General features: G+C 34.6%; 1 pseudogene; it reads left to right on the forward strand.

The window, feature by feature from the left end:
* LOC100623390 lies at positions 353–1186 on the forward strand (annotated as a pseudogene).

Consider the following 20073-nt stretch of genomic DNA (forward strand, 5'->3'; position numbering starts at 1 on the left):
TTGTCTTTTGTGAAATAAGTCCCACCTTATGCACATAAGCAAAAAGGGGAAAAGAACAAGAAGGGGGAGAGAGCAAAAAGCTTCATTTGTTTAGAAGACAACAGATTGAAGGCAAAAGAATATGAAGCTTAAGCTTATCTGTATGCACTCTAAACAATTCTATAAATAAAACCAATATATCATTTCTTAATCATGATCCCATCAAAACAAAGTATTTCCTAATTATTCTTTCAATATCAAATATACACCCTAGAGTTGATATTTCATTTGTAAAGGTTATAGCTACCTCACAGGAACTGAACTAGATGTACCCTTACCCCTTCTCTGAAGTATAACAGTACACCACTGCACAATGAGGGGCGAAGGGGAAGGAGGAGAAGCGCTGAAAGCGGCGGGAGCAGGTACCTGAGTGGGGTTGGACCCAGGGCTGAGGCAGGGCCCGCCCCGACTCACTGGATCACACCCAGGGCGGCAGCGGTGGCGGGGAGGTGCCTGCGCAGGAGACATTCCATTTCCAGTTACAACGCAGGGATCACAACAGACACAGCCGCCACAGAAGCACTATGGCATTCTCTCTCCCATCAGTTTAGCAGCCCCAAAGGAGACTGCCTGCTTACACAGAAACTCATTGAGACTTTGAAGCTCTTTGGGGTTTTTGAAGAGGAGGAGGACTGCAGCGCAGGATTTTAATTTTGGGAAAATTAAATAACCTGGTCAAAGAGTGGATACGAGAAATCAGTGAAAGCAAGAATCTTCCACAATCTGTAATTGAAAATGTTGGCGAGAAAATTTTTACATTTGAATCTTATAGATTAAGAGTGCATCCAAAATGTGCCAATATTGATGCGTTGTGTGTTGCACCAAGACGTTGATTGAAGTGACTTTTTCACCTCATTCTATGATAAGTTAAAATTGCAGGAAGAAGTGAAAGATTTAAGAGCTGTTGAAGAGGTATCAGTTATCAAACTGTGTTTTGATGGGATAGAGATTGATATTTTGTTTGCAAGATTAGCACTGCAGACTATTCCAAGAGACTTGGACTTAGGAGATGACAGTCTGCTTAAAAACTTAAATATAAGATGTATAAGAAGTCTTAACAGTTGCAGGGTAACTGGTGAAATTTTACATGTAGTACCAAACATTGACAACTTCAGGTTAACCCTGAGAACTGTCAAACTGTGAGCCAAATGCCACAACATCTATTCCAATATATTAGGTTTCCTTGGTGGTGTTTCCTGGGCTATGCTGGTAGCAAGAACTTGCCAGCTTTATCCAAATGCAATAGCATCAACTCTTGTACATAAATTTTTCTTGGTGTTTTCTAAATGGGAATGGCCAAATCCAGTCCTATTGAAACAGCCTAAAGAATGCAATCTTAATTTGCCTGTATGGGACCCAAGGGTAAACCACAGTGATAGGTACCATATTATGCCTATAATTACACCAGTGTACCCACAACAGAACTCCAATTACAATGTGTCCTTTTCTTCAGGGATGGTCATGGTTGGGGAGTTTAGACAAGGTCTTGCTACAACCTTGCTTTTTAAAAATAGTTTCTGGGTTTCCTGACTCGATCCAGTACTAAATTCTAATCTAAAATAATTTATTTTTATTATGTCTAAAAATTTAATTTATATAATCTGTAATAATTGTATGTGATATTAGGAGAGATTTCATTCATTGCTTCTATCTAATGCATGATCTCTGGTACTAGCACTCTTTGCCCAACAGACATTCTTTTCATGATGCATTAAAATGCAGGTTACATGGTTACTAATCGCACACTAACATTTCTGCATGGAAAAGTTCTTCTGTTATACTAAATTATTATTATTTTTTTATTGTGGTGATTCCATCTCAATTTTATTGTGGTGATTCCATCTCAGTTTTCATTTCAGCAGTTCTATGGTTAAAAGTTTTTAGGTTTGTTAGGCACTTTTCTACAACTTTTAAAATCATTCTTACATGTTTAAGTACATTAAAGATTATTTGATTTATTGGGTTAGGAGTTAGTAAAGTGAGCTTTAGTCCCATGAGTTCCATCATAGACAGCCTTTCCATAGAAAAATCCTCTATTTATAGCTCCAATAGCTCACAATTTCAACATGAGATAGATACTGAAAAGGAAGAAAGTATTTGAATAAGATGAAAAAGAATAAAGAAAGTATGTCAGGTACAGTAATAATGCTCTCCATGTATTTTCTTTCATAACTTCATTTTGGGAGAAGATATTATAAGTTAAAATGGGGTTTGTGGTAGTTTAACATGAGACAAAACCATATGGTTGCTTTTATACTACTTCACTGTCTGTCAATATGTTCATACATGCAAGTCGAACAGGTGTAGGTGGCTTTGTTAAATACTTAAATCCCTGCTGCTACTTGCCCTGGAATAAGCTACATTGAGCTGCATGTGTGAGAAACAGCTGGATTATAAAGCAGCCCTAGCAATTCTGAGCATCTGCCTTCTGGGATTTTTGGTGTGAATTGATTTGAAATTACAGCTCTCTCCAAGAGTGAAATTTATATGTGCTACATGGCTTATCTACATCTTAAGTTGTGTATTCCCTGGAAATGGCTGGGGGAAAGCATTCAATGTTATTTTTGTGATATAGTAATAGAAAATAGAAAAAACTATATTTAGGTAGCCTTAGATGTGATTATGATGACATAACATTGATAGTCTGAACATAAATAGTCTCTGATAGTTTGATAGATATACTTTCTCTAAAATAAATAAATTAGTATTCACTATTGATGGCATTCTAAAATGATTCAGTATTCTCATCTACTTTATTTTAAAAAATTGAGGAAGGATAATTAAAGATAACTTATTTAGAAGTTCCCGTTGTGGCTCAGCTAGTTAAGAATCCAGCTAGTATCCATGAGGATGCAGGTTCAATCCCTGGCCTCACTCAGGGGGTTAAGGATCCAGTGACGCTGTGAATTGTGGTGTAAGTCACAGAAATGGTTCAGATCTGGGGTTTGAACCTCCATGTTCTGTAGCTGTGGCCCTAAAATGAAAAAAAAAACAAAAACACAAACAAAGGAAGATAACTTATATAACAAAATATATTCCCATTTAAGAACTGCAGCTATATGTATCACTGATAATTAAATTTTTTTAAAATTATTGTTTGGAATTATTCTTTGGGATCCAAACACTTAACCTGTGTTGAGGTAAATGTCATTCATTTGCATCCGAACCTGTTCCAAAATTGTATGTACAAATGCTAATATCATTTTGACAAATGTATAAATCTTAGAGCCAGTTCGATTTACTGCTTACGAGTTCAAACTTTGGTATCAAAAATACCTTTGTTTTGAATCTTGGATTTATTTATTCTTAAGAATTTGGGTTTATAGAGATTAAGTAAATTTCCCAGCAAAATGTAATTATACTTCTTACTTATATAATTGGGAGGTCAGCATGAAGTTATACTTTCTGAGACCACCATGCACTTATTTTTTATAACAGTTGTCATTTTGTATTTATTTCTGATTAATATATTTCCTATAAAGCAGGAGTGCCATAAAAGTGGAGATATGTCTCATCATTATAGTCTTAATTGCCTTACATAGACATACCACATAGTAGGCCCTCAAAATTTGTTAAATCAGTGAAAAATACATGAGAAGGTCTTCATGCAATATATGACATATGATCAGTATTACTTATTAAAGGTATCAGTTCATTTTAAAATGCTTTGTAGTCCACAATATAGTAAAATTTGACCTTTGAAACTATAGATGACAGTACTTATGCTATGAGGGGGCATTTCTTTGAAGTCTTAAAATTTCAACTGCGTTTAAATGAGTGATGAAAAATGAACAAAATGTGGTTAACCTAAAAACTGGTTTACTATAGTCTAAACACCCAAAGAGATTTATTTTGAATCTAGTTGAATTAAACTTATAAAAAATAGTGTTGCTAACAAGATACTGAGAGGCCATTAACTATAGAGATGCTACAAGTCTACACAATAATAAATGAGATCAGTTGAATGTTGTAAGCCCTCTTCCTTGATATGGCTATTTTAAATTATTACAAACATAGTGATAATTAATTATGTTTCCTGAAACTCTAAACTCACTTTCTATACTGAGAGCTGAAAACAAATCTGATATTTTATAGCAAAATGCCAAGTGGCACTTGTTGTTTTGTTAGTGTTCCCTGGAATATGCACTTGAACAGGATAAAGATAAAAGGGCATTGCCAAAAAGATGATTTATTTCCCAATTGTTCATTCCTTTCCAATAAGCAAACAACAATGCGACACATTGAGGGAATTCATTATTTCTGACACAAGAAAAGAAACCTGTACTTCATCATGATTTCTTTTGTTTTTGATACCACATTTCTTTTCATTAACAATTCAAGCAAATATTGGTATTTTGAATGTCTGGATCATTTTGCCTCCCTGTGGAGCTTATATCATGGAAGGACTAAGTGAGTGATTCCACTTTCAAATAAATGTTGTCAAAAATTAAATAGTCTAAAGATTAATAATATGCAAATCTTGCTTGACAAACTCTAACTGTATATTAAGTATTGCATGGAAGCCGATATTTTTGTTTGATCAGGCTTAGTACTAAGTAGTATTCCATAGCAATAATGTGAAACTTAAATCAACTGAAATCAATCTCTGATTTGACCATGACACAACTCTTACCTGGTAAGAACGAAATTCCTGATTCTGGTTCCTCAGGATCTGCTCAGATTAGATAATTCTCATATTTTCATAAAAAAATTAAGACCCTCAGCACATTACTCAGATCACACAGTTGATGGAAGAACCCAAATTACTGTCCAGCTTTCTCTACTTTTAATCTATTGCCTGATTCAGATTAGCAGAGACTCTATTAAGAAACTATTAACTTGACTCAAGGTCTTTTGTCAAAACAAATTATTTACTTTGTCAGATGTTCTGCTTTGAATAAATCTATGTTTACCAATGAGATATAGAAAAATATATGGACATTTTTAAGTCTTAAAATATTAATTATTTCTCCTTATGACAAAAAACATTTTCTTATATGAATTTACTGAAGTCATTAAATGATTATACATCAGTATATAATCACAACTTAAACCTTGATTCCTGAATTATCTAATTTTCCTTCCCATTTAAAATAATGGATGTGTAATTATTATAAATAATTACATGAAGACAAATATAAGTATATGAAGAAAAATATTTGAGTATGTTTTCATTTTAGTATTTACCATTTATCAAAATTGCAATTCTTCTGTATTTTTTACCCAATTATTGATTGTTAAACTATTCTTCTAAGAGCATATGCTAAGTAATAGATAAAGTTAAAGCAAGCATAGGACAAGTTCTAAGAAAATGTCAACTTAAAGCTGTAATTCCAAAGTTTGCCCATTTCAGAGTTCCCATCATGGCTCAGTGGTTAATGAATCCAACTAGGAACAATGAGGTTGTGGGTTCAATCTATGGCCTCACTCAGTGGGTTAAGGAGCTGTGGTGTAGGTTGCAGACGCAGCTTGGATCCCAAGTTGTGTGACTGTGGTGTAGGCCAGCAGCTACAGCTCCAGTTAGACCCCCTAGCCTGGGAACCTCCATATGCCATGGGTATGGCCCTAGAAAATACAAAAGAAAAAAAAAAGACAAAGTTTGCCCATTTCAATTTCCTTCAAAACATTTTCATCATAAGGAATTAATACTCTTCATCTGCTTCTTCTGCTAAATTTTTCTTCCCACTGGAACACAGAATGTCAAAATCATTAATTTATTAGTTTTCTTTAAAATTAAAGCTTAGATAAATATTCTGGGCACATGGTTATTCCCTTATTATATATTCCTTTTGTTCAAAACATGTGCCCTTTGAACTTAAAAGCTGGGCCAAGTTATAATGAAATGTTTGGAGAATAATACATTGAAAATTTAACCAGAGTCACTTTTTCTGTACCTGTTGTCTCACTAGTGTCATTATTTTGTCCAATGATACTGAGTTTGGAGAAACCATGAGATATTGCTGATATATGTTTACTTTTAAGACTGAAGCACCTAATGATTTACAGTGATAAGTATTGCCCACAATATTGCTATTTCTATTTTTAAGATATGGAGCCAAACCAGACAGAGGTCTGGCTCTACAGCCCTATTAACCTTCTTACTTCTACTTATCTTTATAATTTCACAATATTCTTTACCCTAGACAAGAGCTAAAGATAGGAACAGCTACCAGAGACTGTCAATATGTCTGGAAATCCATGAAAAAAAAGACAAATGTATTTTCTTACAAAGTTTATTTAACTGTTTAGGTCTAGTCTCAAGAATTTGGAAACCACTTGTGTTCTTCAGGTTTTAAAAGAATAGCTTGTTGAATTTCTTGGATGTGCTATTTGCTTTTACTGTTGCAATTGCAGTCATACTGCTCCTTTTGCTACAGGGTATTTGGGTAAAATATACTGTAAGATGTCCATTATCTCTTTGTTGTTATATTTTTGATTGATAGGTTTCATTGTTGTTGTTGTTGTTGTTATTTTGGCAATTTTAAGAGTGCCCAAAAGTGTTCCAGGAGTATTAAAGTGGCTTGGAATTCTTAGCTACATGGCCACAAGGTAAAAACCTATTCAGGGCTTAAAGGGTGTGTGTGTCTGGGGGGGCAGGGGTTGGGGCGAGATGGGTGGTGGTGGTTCAGGTGGGGGAGTTATCCCAAGAGCTCTCTGTCCACAGCCACCCCACCCAGCCTGTCTTTATAGTTTGTACTTCCCATCTGTCCTTATCACCATGCAGATTTCCTGACTCTCATCTTCAAGAAAGTCAACAAGTCTGTTTTCAGTAAAAAGGAGAGGTTCTCCTTATTCTTCTTAGAGAAGCCTCTTAGATTATTTTAAATCAAAAAATCTGTTTCTTCTTATGCCAGTTAAAATATTTTCCCACATTACCATCACTACATTTCTCTTTTCCTATATTTTCAATAAAATCTTTTCAATCAAATCCAAAGTTTTGCAAATGTATGCTACCTGCTGAAACAAGCTCAACAATGTTCCTAACTCTTCTGATTACTTTGTAATTATTTAGATTCCTGTCGCTCCTGCCACCAATATAAATACACACACATATACTTATTTAGCTTCTTTTGTAAAGTTACTTTTTTGCTAGGAGAGAGAAAAAAAAGCCTCTAGTTGAATAATTTAAGCTCCAAATCAATCTCCCCCCCCCACTCTCCCTCATTTTAAAATATTATGCAGCAGTGATTTAAAGATAACCAAAGTCACGTATTCAATAAATACTAGAGCTTAAATTTGAACTCATATCTTTCTGTCACTAAGACCTATGGCAATTTCACTGTAGCACTAAAAACTTTGTGCTCTAAAAGAGGGAGTAGGTTGATGGCCATTTGATTTCCTAGAACTAAAACTTCAGCAATACTATACAATTCACACAGCATGACATTGATCTTAACCCATCTGAACTTCACCACAGTATGGACTATGTATTACCTCTCCAGTTTAAACAAGAGAGAAACAGGGGTCACAGGGTTATGGGATGAGAGGGAGAGAAATCCCAGGATCAGTGAAAGGATTTGCAACTAGTATCCCAAATGGCCTTTCATGTAGAGGCAATAACAACTGAGCAATTCACTTTTGAGAGACTCTTGCTATTACAGAATGTACTAGTGAATACATGACAGGATGGGAAGCTCTAGATTGTGTCAATGGGGTGGTTTGTCTTCTTGGTGTTAGATTTATTTTGTTCTTCAACCCATGGTGGGGGGGGGCTCAACTTGAACAACCAATGAAAAACCAAATGGATGACTTTGTCTTGTCCTCCTCCTCCATCACTTGCATTTTTCAATGCTTTCTTCATAAGTCCTGTAATACCATGCACATGCCCTTCTTTGCTTTCACTGAGCTGGCAGCATGCTCTATTTAGACTACTCCATGATTATATTTGTTATTCTATCCTAAACCCACCCTACGTTCTTAGTGCAATAAATTAAAATACACTGTAAAATCTATTGGAACAAATACTGATTGGGTGGCCATCACATAAAAGAGTTTCAAATTAGAAAGAAATTTCTAGGGAAAAAAAATGTCATTCAAAGTAGCAATGTGACAATTGTCATCATTATAACTAATATTTCTCAGGATTAGTGTGAATTAGTCTCTATGCTAAGCACTTTAATATTATCTTCTTTAATCCTCATAAAAGCTTTACGAGTTAGGTGTCTCATTTCCATTTTTTTCTTCTTTTTTTATTACATGAATTCTTTGATATTTAAAGAAGTAGCATGGCCTAAAGCAATGGGAAGTGGTGCAGAGATTATTAAGAGGGATTTGTTGGATGTCAAAGTCTATATTTGAACTACTACACTCTATAGGAGTGACATACAGGCATTGTATGCCGAAATTGCACTTTCATTTCTCCCACGTGGGTGCATTCCAACTTTCTGAGGGTTAACTCTGATTCATGGTGATTCCATGGAACTCTAATGTGGGTTTCTGATATTATTCTTTAAACTGTGATCATTATTTATACCAGATGATTACTCCTGGGTGTCACCTGGTGTTGGGCACAGGTGTCTAAGACATGCAGACAGAATAGATGAAATAGCATCATCAAGTATCACCACCCTTGGGGCAGATCTAGAGCAGCTCATGCTATCAAGGATGAGGGCTGTGTCACCAAAGGAAATTCTAAATATCTTTGCCTCACAAAGGGAGAAAATAGTCATCCTATAAAGGCAATCTGGCCTAACCATAACCTTCACCGGCATATTCATATTATGTGTCTATAATTATTTCTCTTTTAACATACTCCAGCCTGCATAGTCACCTAACCTACCAAAAATATAGAATCTATGTTAAGTTAAATTGCTATGGAGACTCCATGGAAGACTTGAACTCCTTCTGGACGCATTGATGAATGAGTTCCGTTTGCATGGTTAAACACTAAATGAACAAATCTGGCAGCCTATCCTGCCCTGCCTGAGACATTCTGTAAGCACAGCCATTTGAGGGCTATTGTCTTTGTACATTATTAGGTGTCTCTTTTGGTTCTCTATACCATCCCATAACAAGATATTCAGAATCAATTGTCTCTACTGCGCACCATTTAATATCTGAGATCTCTGGGCAATGATGACTGTACAACAACAAATAGGAGATGCCCTTCCTTCAACTTTTGTTGGCAGTGTATTTCTGAAACCCTCTCTGTCTCTTCCCCTCCCTAAGTTGTTCCAGACATCAACCAAGCGGCAGTGGCAGCCAGTTTTGGATTCACTGCTCCAAGTCTTGGAAAAACACACTGGTTTCAGATCAGCATTACAATGACATTATCTGAACCACAGGCCACTATGTTAGTCACTGCTTTATCAAACTTTGTTGTTATTTTTTCAGTCCACTCATCAACGTGTCAAACCTTGTTTTCCTGGTTCTGACAATCACTGAGCCATGGCCAGAAGGCAAATATGTACTGGGATTCTGCTTTTCAGGAGGAAAAAAATCAGCCTTGATAGACTAGCTTCTGAGATTTAGCTCTGCCACATACCAAATAGTTTCTGTCCAAGCAGCCATTCTTTTGGTTCAGGCTGCTAGTTTCTATTGTGCCACTGCTCACAAAGGTTTCTGGGTACAGTACACTCTTCTTAAATTTATTGATATAGCCCGGCATCAAATGAAAACTAAGCTCAGCTTCTGTGACCCTTGGAACAAGACTGTATTGCAAATAGCCACAGAACTTCAAGCCAGGATTTGGCTTGATGACCTGCTGACACTTTTTCAGATGCAGAATATCTGTCAGACTTCTCTTTGCTGGGCCTGAGTAAACACTGTCACTTGATTCTCTGGGCATTCATCTCTAACTTTTTTGTATATATGTAGGATTATTAGTCTGGTTGGGTTCACTGTTTCCTTGTTTAGTATTTCATTATGAAAGAATTCAAAGAATATTTCAAGTTTAAAAAAAAGAATGGCCAGATATATTTTACAGCAGAAAAAAGAAAAACATGACTATGAGATTTCTAATTTTAACTCTAACATGAATTAAAAATAATACATTGCCTCAAGTTTGGAAGCAAGATTAAAAAATCAAATTGCAGTTTTTTAAGAGATCTATTTTACATTGCAGAGATAAGCTCCAAAATGCATTATGCGATTTAGATATAACCATTATTTGATTGAGTTTGTTTATTTAAGGATGAGGGACATTAGGGATATGGCCAATAGCAACTTTGTAAATACCTCTGGAATCTTGAGTGATGTGATATACTTTCATCCATATAAGATGCTATTTATGCAATATATGACTATATCTGTGATAGAGGAGCCCCTCCTTAAGGTTTCAAATGTATTATAGTATTTTTTCAAAGTCCAAATTGAATCAAAACAAAAAAAGAAAGTCAAAATTTTTACCCTCTCTGAATTTAGTTTATTAAAAATAACAAAAATTAGATGTGCAATATGCATAGTGAACATCAGCTTATTTTTAAGGTGTATGTAAGTGAATGTGTGTGCATTAACACACTCTTCCCTGTGATTGGGTATGCATGAATTCATGTATCCCATTGTTTATAGCTCAAAGTTTTTCAAGGACTACCACCCTACTTTTTAAGCATATGGAACAGTGCTGTACTGGACATCATTCCAGCAACTGCTGAGGATTGGAAGACTTCAATTCCCTTTCTGAACCTGCTATTTAATAATTTTGCGACCTTGGCCATATCACTCAATTTATTTTAAACAAGTTAATTTCATTCTTTTTCATTGACATAAATAATTTTTTCCTTTCTTCCTTTTCTCTTCTATCATTCAAATTTAGGAAATGATATAATGTTTCTTAATGTTTCAATCTATACCATTAAGTGTGCTTGTGTTCTTGCGATTTTGTTGGACAGCTGTTAAGAGACATTCCTTGTGAGGGAGACACATAGCCTTTGATTACTTCCCATTTGTTTATTTATTTATTTATTTTTATTTCTATTGCCTTGGAAGACTAAGAAAATATTTGTACGGTTTTTGTCACAGAATATCTTGCTGATGTTTTCTTTTAGGAGTTTTATGGTGACATGTCTTCTGTTTAAGTCTTTAAACCATTTTGAGATAATTTTTGTGCATGGTGTGAGAGTGTGTTCCAGTTTTGTTGATTTACATGCAGTTATCCCAGCACCATTTGCTGAAGAGACTGTCTTTTTCCTATTTTATATTCTTGCCTCCTTTGTAGAAGATTAATTGACCATAGGTTTTATAAAGACAGAGAGTTTTATTTCTGGGTTCTCTATTTTGTTCCATTTATGTGAACTTCTTTAATAATTGGTGTTTTTACAATTTTGTTTTCTTTATTTTTTTCTTTTCTTTTCTTTCTTTTTTTAAAAATGACTATACCCATGGCAAATGGAAGTTCAAGGGCCGGGGATTGAATAGGAGCTGCAACCGCAACCAATGCCCCAGCTGTGGCAACACCTGATCCTTTAACCCGATGTGTCAGGCCAGTGAACAAACACGCCTCTGCAGTGCCCTGAGCTGCTGCAGTTGGATTCTTAATTTACTGTGCCATACAAGGAACTCCTGTTTTCTTTTTTCATAGCAAAATGTTGATCATAATTTTATTCTATAAGTAAGGAATTTACTGGTTGAGTAAGTTTACTGCATTTTTTTCCTACGTTTTCTTATTTTGTTAAAAAATCTTTGTCAGTTTGTTTTTATTTCTGCTAAACAAAATAATTAGATTTTTGGTGTGGGCTATAGGTTAGCCTTCTAGGCGGTACAACTGGGAAGTGCCTTCTCCTTTGCGATCACAGGGAAACTTTTTCCTATAAAAAAATTGCTAGGCTAGGAGTTCCCATTGTGGCCAGTGGGTTAAAAACCTGACATAATGTCCGTGAGGATGCAGATTCAATCCCTGACCTCCAATTGGTTAGAGAGCCAGCATTTCCACGGCTGTGGCATAAGCCTGCAGCTGCAGCTCTGATTGGACCCCTGGCCTAGGAACTTCCATATGCTGCTGGTGTGGCCACTAAAAAGAAATGCTAGTCTTTATAATTTCTGTATATGGCTTTGCCTCCCTTGAATCTCTGATATCAGGTCTAGGAGGACTTCTGCAAAAAGCCATTGTAATCATGTTCCTGGTTCCATGTTCTTGTGTTAAACAAGAGATTTAGCTTTTGCATTTCAGGGAGAGACCCTCCCATTCTCCAAGGCTATTTATGCAGACAACTGTTTATTTATTTATTTTTTAAATCTGGTCAGGCCCCTTGTGTGCTTCTTGCTTTTTCCCACATTTCCTCTGTCAATTTTCAGCTTCTTTTGTCAGCATTTAAAAGTATGTTAGAAAATATCGGAAAATAATAGATATTTATAACCTGGTTTTGTGGATTGTCTAGCTCATCGTAGATAGTTTACAATCTTATATACAATGAGGAGGTATATGGCAACTTTTGTTCAAGAAGGCTAATACACCTTCCAGTAACTGTATTGTGTAAAAGAAAAATATGTCTTAAATGACTAGATAATATATTGCTAAAATACATGTTTTCTACCTAGGGAGTTAAAGCTATTTGTTTCCAGTCATATACTGTTTATAAGAAGTTTAAGTAGTATACAGAGGATTACTATACAAATTAATTTAAATATTTCATAGCTTCTTTGACCCAATATGTTACTTTCTATTAACATTTTGATATCCTCTCAAAATTTCTGTTTGAACAACTTCTTTGAAGTGGAATTTACCACCTTAGAAGGCATAAACATTTCTATTTGTGTATCTATCATTTTCAAAATTAATTAATTTTAATTCAAGCTTTTGCAACTCTCTGCTAGTTTGATAGACAAATTAATGAATACAAAGTTTTGATTATTTTTCTCAAAGGAGCAAACTAAAATTCAACATGCTACTAATATGAATCCAATAATACATCATTTTCCCAAATTTCTGAGTATATAACTAAATGCTTGTGTGTTTATTTGTAAAATATATACACATACAGTAAATACTAATAAATATTAAGCTGTGTATTCTTTCAGATGAAATAATATAACTTGAAATTCCGCATATATATACATGCCTATGTATATATGTATGTGTATGTATATATGTGTATACACACACACACACACACACACACACACACACACACAGTATAGTTCCTTGCACCTATGTAGTATATGTTCAATGATTATAGAACTTATTAAGGTGTTTTTTAAAAAGGCCAACTTTCTGACTTTTCTCTTCATGGATATCTTCTCAGAGTTTAACACTATTATCACATGAAGTAGATACTAAATAAATATTTGTTGTCTGGCTAAATTTCTGGTGAGAAAAGCTATTCAGGTGAACAAGATGTATCAGAAGTTTTCTTTTAAACTGATGCAACTTTACAGGTCAAATAATTGAAGCTAAAAAAATTAAAGGTCATTAAAATTTGTTGTTTCTAGATGGACAATGGACAATTTACTTAATTTTTTTCACATAAATGAAGATAATTGATGAGAGCCTTTGTTTCTATATACTATAATAGTGTAGGGGAAAAAGTATAGTGTAATTTTTCTGTCCATTTTTTCCTGTTACTCTAAGGGTTTTAATGAGAGTATTATAATTACTGATATGAGCAACTCTAACTGGAATTTTTTATCCAGGGAAAAATATATAATATCTTTACTTTAAAAACAATTAATGCCTCTGTGAGCATTTTTTCATCATTATTAATTATATTAATGTTCTTTCCACATAAATTACCAATCAGATTAAAATTGGACCTTTATGTGCTCAATGATCTAAACATATCCTCTTACATGGACTTTATGCTTCTAACTATGTAGAAAATTCCCTTTCTTTTGTTTGGCATTTCTTTTAAGTTAGATTACTTTAATCAGGAATATTCCATATTATAAAATATCTTGATATCTCTTAAATTGCTAGTGTGCGTGTGTGGGGGGGTGTATCTCCTGGAGTAAAACATCAGAGTCTCAAACATGTAACTACATCAAAATGATCATAGCTAGTGCTTTACCAAGTCATGATAGACATTATGGAGTAGGATAATTCTGTTCTTTTTTGAGAGAGAATATGTCTTTATCAAGCTCTTTTTCTTTAAGACTGAAGAATTTCATTAAAAGTTAAGTAGGGCCCCCTACTATATTTTGTATTATTATCTATTTCTTTCAGATGTTATAAATGGCTTGCATTAGAGGAACTGAGGAGCTTACTAAAAATACCCATTGAGAGCTTGTTTGGAGGTTTTAGCCAGGGAGCACAGCTGCTCCTATACCCTTGACTGAAGAACAGTCCTCCTCTATTGGGGATGGTTGTCTCTTGTCAAAACATCGTAAATCATCTATAACAAAAAATTAAAAAAAAATTTAACAAGACCCATGTGGGCGTCTCCTAAATGAACAAATGACAAATATTGGAGTCATCAGACACGAACTTTAAAGCAGTGTTAACCATGCTCTGTAAGAGTAAAAACTGTTGAAATTAATGGAAAGATTTATTTCAGGAGAAAAATAAAAACTTTAAAAGAGAACTAAATGGCAGTTTTAAAACTGGAAATCACAATATCTGAAATAGAAATTTGTAGTGAAAGGGCTAAAGAGCAGAATGGCAATAATAGACAAAACAGTCACTATGAAATTATCCAAGTTGAAGAACAGAGAAAAAAAATAGAAAACAAATAAGTAGAGCCTCAATGTCCACTAACATAATATTCAAATGTATATAATAATTTTGTCTTTGTAGTTTCAGAAGGAGGGAGGATGTTGATGCAAAAATAATATTTTTTTACAGAAGAGCTAACAACACTTCCAAAAAGAAAAATTTAGAAATTCCCATCATGGCTCAGTGGAAAAGAATCTGACTAGCATCCACAAGGATGTAGGTTCGATCCCTGGCCTCACTCAGTGGGTAAAGGATCTGACTATGGTGTAGGCCGCAGACATGGCTAAGATCCCACGTTGCTGTGGCTGTGGCGTAGGCCAGCAGCTACAGCTCCGATTTGACCCCTAGCCTGGGAACTTCCATATGCCACGGTGCAGCCTTAAGAAGACAAAAAAAGAAAAAAAGAACAAAAAAAGACAGATTTGCAGATTCAAGAAAATTGGTGAGGAATTCCTGACATGGCTCAGCAGAAAATAATCTGACTAGCATCCATGATGATGCAGGTTCAATCCCTGGCCTTGCTCGGTGGTGTTGCTGTGAGCTGTGGTGTAGGTCACAGATGTGGCTCAGATCCTGCATTTCTGTGGCTGCGGTGTAGGCAGGCAGCTGCATCTCTGACTCGACTCCTAGCCTGGGAATCTACATATGCCATGGGTGTGGCCCTAAAAAGACAAAAACAAACAAACAAAAATTGGTGAATATCAAATAAGATAAAATCAAAGAAAATCACTCTCAGGCATATCATATACACACTTTAAATCAAAGATAAGAGAAGAAAAATCTTTCAGTTATTAAAAAGATATTTAGGGACAAAAATTCAAATGACTCAAAATTCTCATTAAAAATACCTATAGTAAAACAAACTCTTTTAAATTTTGAAAGAAGTATTAAACCAGAATTCCCTATATACAAAAGTATCCTTGAGTAAAGACAGAAAGGAAAAGAACATATAGATGGAGGAACATAAGAGAATTCAGTGATAGCATGATGTCCAGCAAGAAATGCTAAAGGACTTTCTTCAGGCTGAACGGACATTTCCTTTATACTGAGTGAATCCCACAATGCCTCATGGACCTGCTAACAGGTCATTCTAGTTGCTTTTCAGATGGTGAGAGTGTAAAACATCCTTCTCTGTATTATTCATTTCTTAACAGTTCCATCTTGTCCCTGTGTCAGATTCTCTATGCAGGATATTCTTTGCTAGGTCTGAACATTCACAGAGGATTTTCTCCTGGTATCTTTTAAATCTCCTATGAATTAGAATTCTTTATTTTTTTAACATTAATGTAATTGACAAAACAAATCTATCATTTCTATCCAAACTTGTTTTTCCCCAAGACCACTAAGATATTAAAAATCATCTCTTCACCAAAACTTCCAAGGGTGCAGAATAAAAATTTATTTGTATTCTTATTAAAGAGATTAAAACTTATGGAGTATATTTTTCTATAGTATCTCTCTAAGATCATGCAGGTTCTCTTTGAAGAAGTTATTTTATAAATGAGAAAAGCATGGTTCAAAGCAATGCTAAGTGATCTGCTCACTTTCACAAGCTAACATGTCAGTGGTAGGTGTGTACATATCTGTTCATTCTCTCTTCTGTGTAAAAGTCCTGAAGTGACTGATCTAGAAAACTAAAAGAAGATCAGTGTAACTAGTCCACAGTGAGGTAGGAGAAAAACATAAATGAGATCAGAGACAGACTGTTCCAGATCATCAGAAGCTATCAGGTAATGCTAACTGATTCATTTTCTCTAAGTAAAAGTGAAAATAATTAAAAGGTGTTAACCAAGAGAATGGCCTGATTTAACCTACAATTTAAGAAATATCTTTCTATATGCTTTGTGGAGAATAAATGGGAAGATAAGCCTGATATCAAAGAAACCATACAAGATATTCTATTTACAACTTAAAGGAGGGGTTATGTTTTCTTAAACCAGAGCCTGTCAGTGGAGGAGAAAAATGGATGGATGATTTTAGATAGAGCCAAAGTCCTTTTAAGGAACTAAATGTATGGAGAGATTTGGTGAAGAAGAGGCGATTCTTAAGCCCCCTGTTTCAGACAAGAACTGTGGTATACAAAACCAGTGAAGGAGCAGGCTTGGAGAGTGGGTTCAGGAGTCACCTTAGTTGTTTTTAGGCCTGAACAATTGGCCACATTGTAAGCTCTATAAGGAGTCTCAAATTCAAGAGATGGTGCTAGGATAGAAATACAAAGTTGGGTATCTTAGGATGCAGATAATATATGAACATATATTTGAATATGGAACTTCACCTATGGAATTCCCATTTTAGCTCACTGGGTTAAGAATCTGACATATCCATAAGGATGCCAGTTCAATCCCTGACCTCACAAATTGTGTTGTAGGACACAGATGTGACTCAGATCCTGTTTTGCTGTGGCTGTGGTGTAGGCCAGCAGCTGTAACTCTGATTAGACCCCTGGCCTAGGAACTTCGATATGCCACAGGTGCAGCCCTAAAAAGAGAAGAAAAAGAAATTTAACTTAGACCTGAAGACAATGAGGACCAGAAATAAACCAGAGAGAGGTTGAATGTGCAGATGAGTTTCATTGGTCCCACTAGAAGGGAAAGCTTAAAACGAGGAGTGTAAATGAATTTCAAGGAAAAGAGAGACTATGAAAGAAGGAACATCTATGAATCAGACACTGATCAGCCTCCAGTGTGTTTCATCACAGTGTGCCGCAACTTTTCATCTGAGATCCCCTGCTCGTGGAAGAGCCCCCATTCAGCAGTTTGCAAGGTGATTCAAGGGCCTTGGCTTTTATGCCCAACAGGGAAATCCTCTAATGTGCAGTCTCTGATCTGTAAAATCTTCCTGAGCAGTTTGGGGTGTTCTCAGGGCAACATAATGTCTCAATGGGATAGCTCCTCTTGCCCAACGCTGTTTCTCTATATAAATGCTATTTCTCTATAAATGCTTTCTCTCTATAAATGCTACTTCCCAAAAACCTTCTGAACTTCTAATTGCGGCTCAGCATTTGCTTCCCACAGCATATGTTGAAAGAAATAATACTTAGTAGATGCTAGGGATAATATTTCATCAGGTTTTCTGAATTCCCAGGGTTCCTAATTTCTCACTTGAATTGCACCTTGAATAATAATTTATTAACAACAGTGAAAATTTTCTAATAACTTATCATGCTCCTGTTTTTCCTCATCATGCAGATAAGCTATTATTTAGAATAATTTGAAAAGTATTTCACTATACAAGAAAAAAATTTATTAAAATAGTATTTCCTCTTGGACATGGTCAGAAAATTAGTAGGCTTTTTAAAAATTTTTTTGAACTATATATTTTTTTAGCTACCATTAAAAAAAGAGAAATAAATTATTTTATTTTCAAATAAAATAGTAAGCTAAATGTCAGTCTGGAAACTATTTAAAAACCAAAATATTGTTAAATCACAATTAAGGCTAAATCTAAAAATATGTGGAACATCATTCCTGCTGTAGAGCAGTGGGCTATAAATTTGACAGCAGTTGCTTTGGTTGTTGCACAGGTACAGGTTCAATTCCTAGTCTGGTACAGTGGGTTAAAAGATCTGGCATTACTGCAGCTGTGGTGTAGAGTGCATCTGTGGCTGGAATTCGATCCTTGGTCTGAGAACTTCTGAATGTCATGGATAGGGCCATTAAAAAATAAATAAATAAAACAAAAATTTTAAAATTTAAAAAAGTAAAAATATGTGAAACAAATAATAGCCAGCTTTGGAAGCATTTTTTTCTAGCCAAGTTTATGGATATAAAATATTTAATTTTTCTGAGCCAATTTATAAATATTACATAATTTATCATTTTTTTCAATCAGATGTTTTGCATGTCATAAATTTTAGATTGACAACAATATGAAGTCATTGCTTAATAAATATTATTGAACTAAAGCTTGATGAATATATGTATATTTGATTCAGGCAAGCAGATAAGTGGCCAAACATTTGCAACTGCTTGAATATTCATTTTCTTTTCCAGATGTACTAGCTTACACTACATATATTTGAACCTAAATATTTGCTCTTCCAGGTTCCTGGTATGCAGATATTGATTATTATTGAAAGAATGATTCTGGAAAAAAATCATAATTTTATGACAATTACATGGATTTTTATCTTTAACTTTTGAGTTAGCAAAGTGTTTAGTATGATAAAACTATCATATATGAGGAATAAGTATTTTTTACATTATATGATATTTTTTAAATGAGTTCATCCATTTACAATTTTTTCGTATGAGTGTATGTGTATGCCATCCTATAATCACCTAATTACATATTATATAAATATGATTAATTATACAATTTTTTCATCTACATGTATATGTATGGATAGATAGATGTGTGTGTATGCACTCACATAATGATAATTACACACAAAGGAAAACTCAATTTTGCCAAAAAAGTGCAATGAAATGTGCATCTTTATTTAGACTTCTAAATACTGAAGCCAAAGCCAAAAATTGCTTTTGGTCAAATGTTAAGGCTGAAGACAATTTTCAACTCACTTATATTGAAAAATATATTTTTAAGTGTAAGTCATGGTCAAAATATTTGAATGACACTAAAATGATGGTTATTCAAATGGGACATGAATCTCATTGTTTGGACAGATGAAAATAGAAAGTATGAGAAAAGAACAAGTTCTAGAGTGGATAGTGTTAGCAATAACTTTGTATTATGTTTGTTGTTTTTTTTTTTTCTATTTTTCAGACACAATTCCAGGCACTTTTATGAATTATTCTTAGTTGTTCAAACAAAATAAACATTATTAACTCTATATAATATATGAAAATAAATTAGAGATGATTCATACTTGTTAAATGGACCAAATTTCACAAAGTTGAAAAACCTGAAGTTCTCACAAAATTGATTATAAACTTGCTTCAATTCAGACATAAAAAGAACTTAAAGAGTTTGAGGATAAAGAATTGGAAAAGTCAGAAGTCATCCCAATAGCATCTTCTTCACTGAATTCAGAAAATGTGACTCTATTTAGCATCTCTGGGGCCATGATAACTTCGAAGCCTCTAGAGGAGTATCAGTCCTGGTCTTTTCCAGCTTTTGATGCCCCAGGCATTCCTTGGTTTTTAAGGGCATTCACTGTAATCTTTGCTCCTGTTTTTATATGGCTGTCTTCTCTCTGTATCTGTGTTTCTCTGAGCTCACCTTAATGACTTCTTAACTTGATTATATCTGCAAATATTCCATTTCCAAATAAAGTCACATTCACAGGTACCTAAGTAGGATGCAGACACATGTTAGGAATTCAGTATATCTTTGGGGGGCATATGATTCAACCCAAAACAACCACTAAAATATAAGTCTCAATATACAATTTCAAAAATGTAGACATTTATCATCCTCTCAGGCAGTGATGATTAAATATTATTTAAACTCTGAAGAAAAATAGCACAGAGGATGGTCCACACATTATA

The sequence above is a fragment of the Sus scrofa genome, chromosome 13 (assembly GCF_000003025.6).
Source record: "Sus scrofa isolate TJ Tabasco breed Duroc chromosome 13, Sscrofa11.1, whole genome shotgun sequence".
NCBI classification, from domain to species: domain Eukaryota; kingdom Metazoa; phylum Chordata; class Mammalia; order Artiodactyla; family Suidae; genus Sus; species Sus scrofa.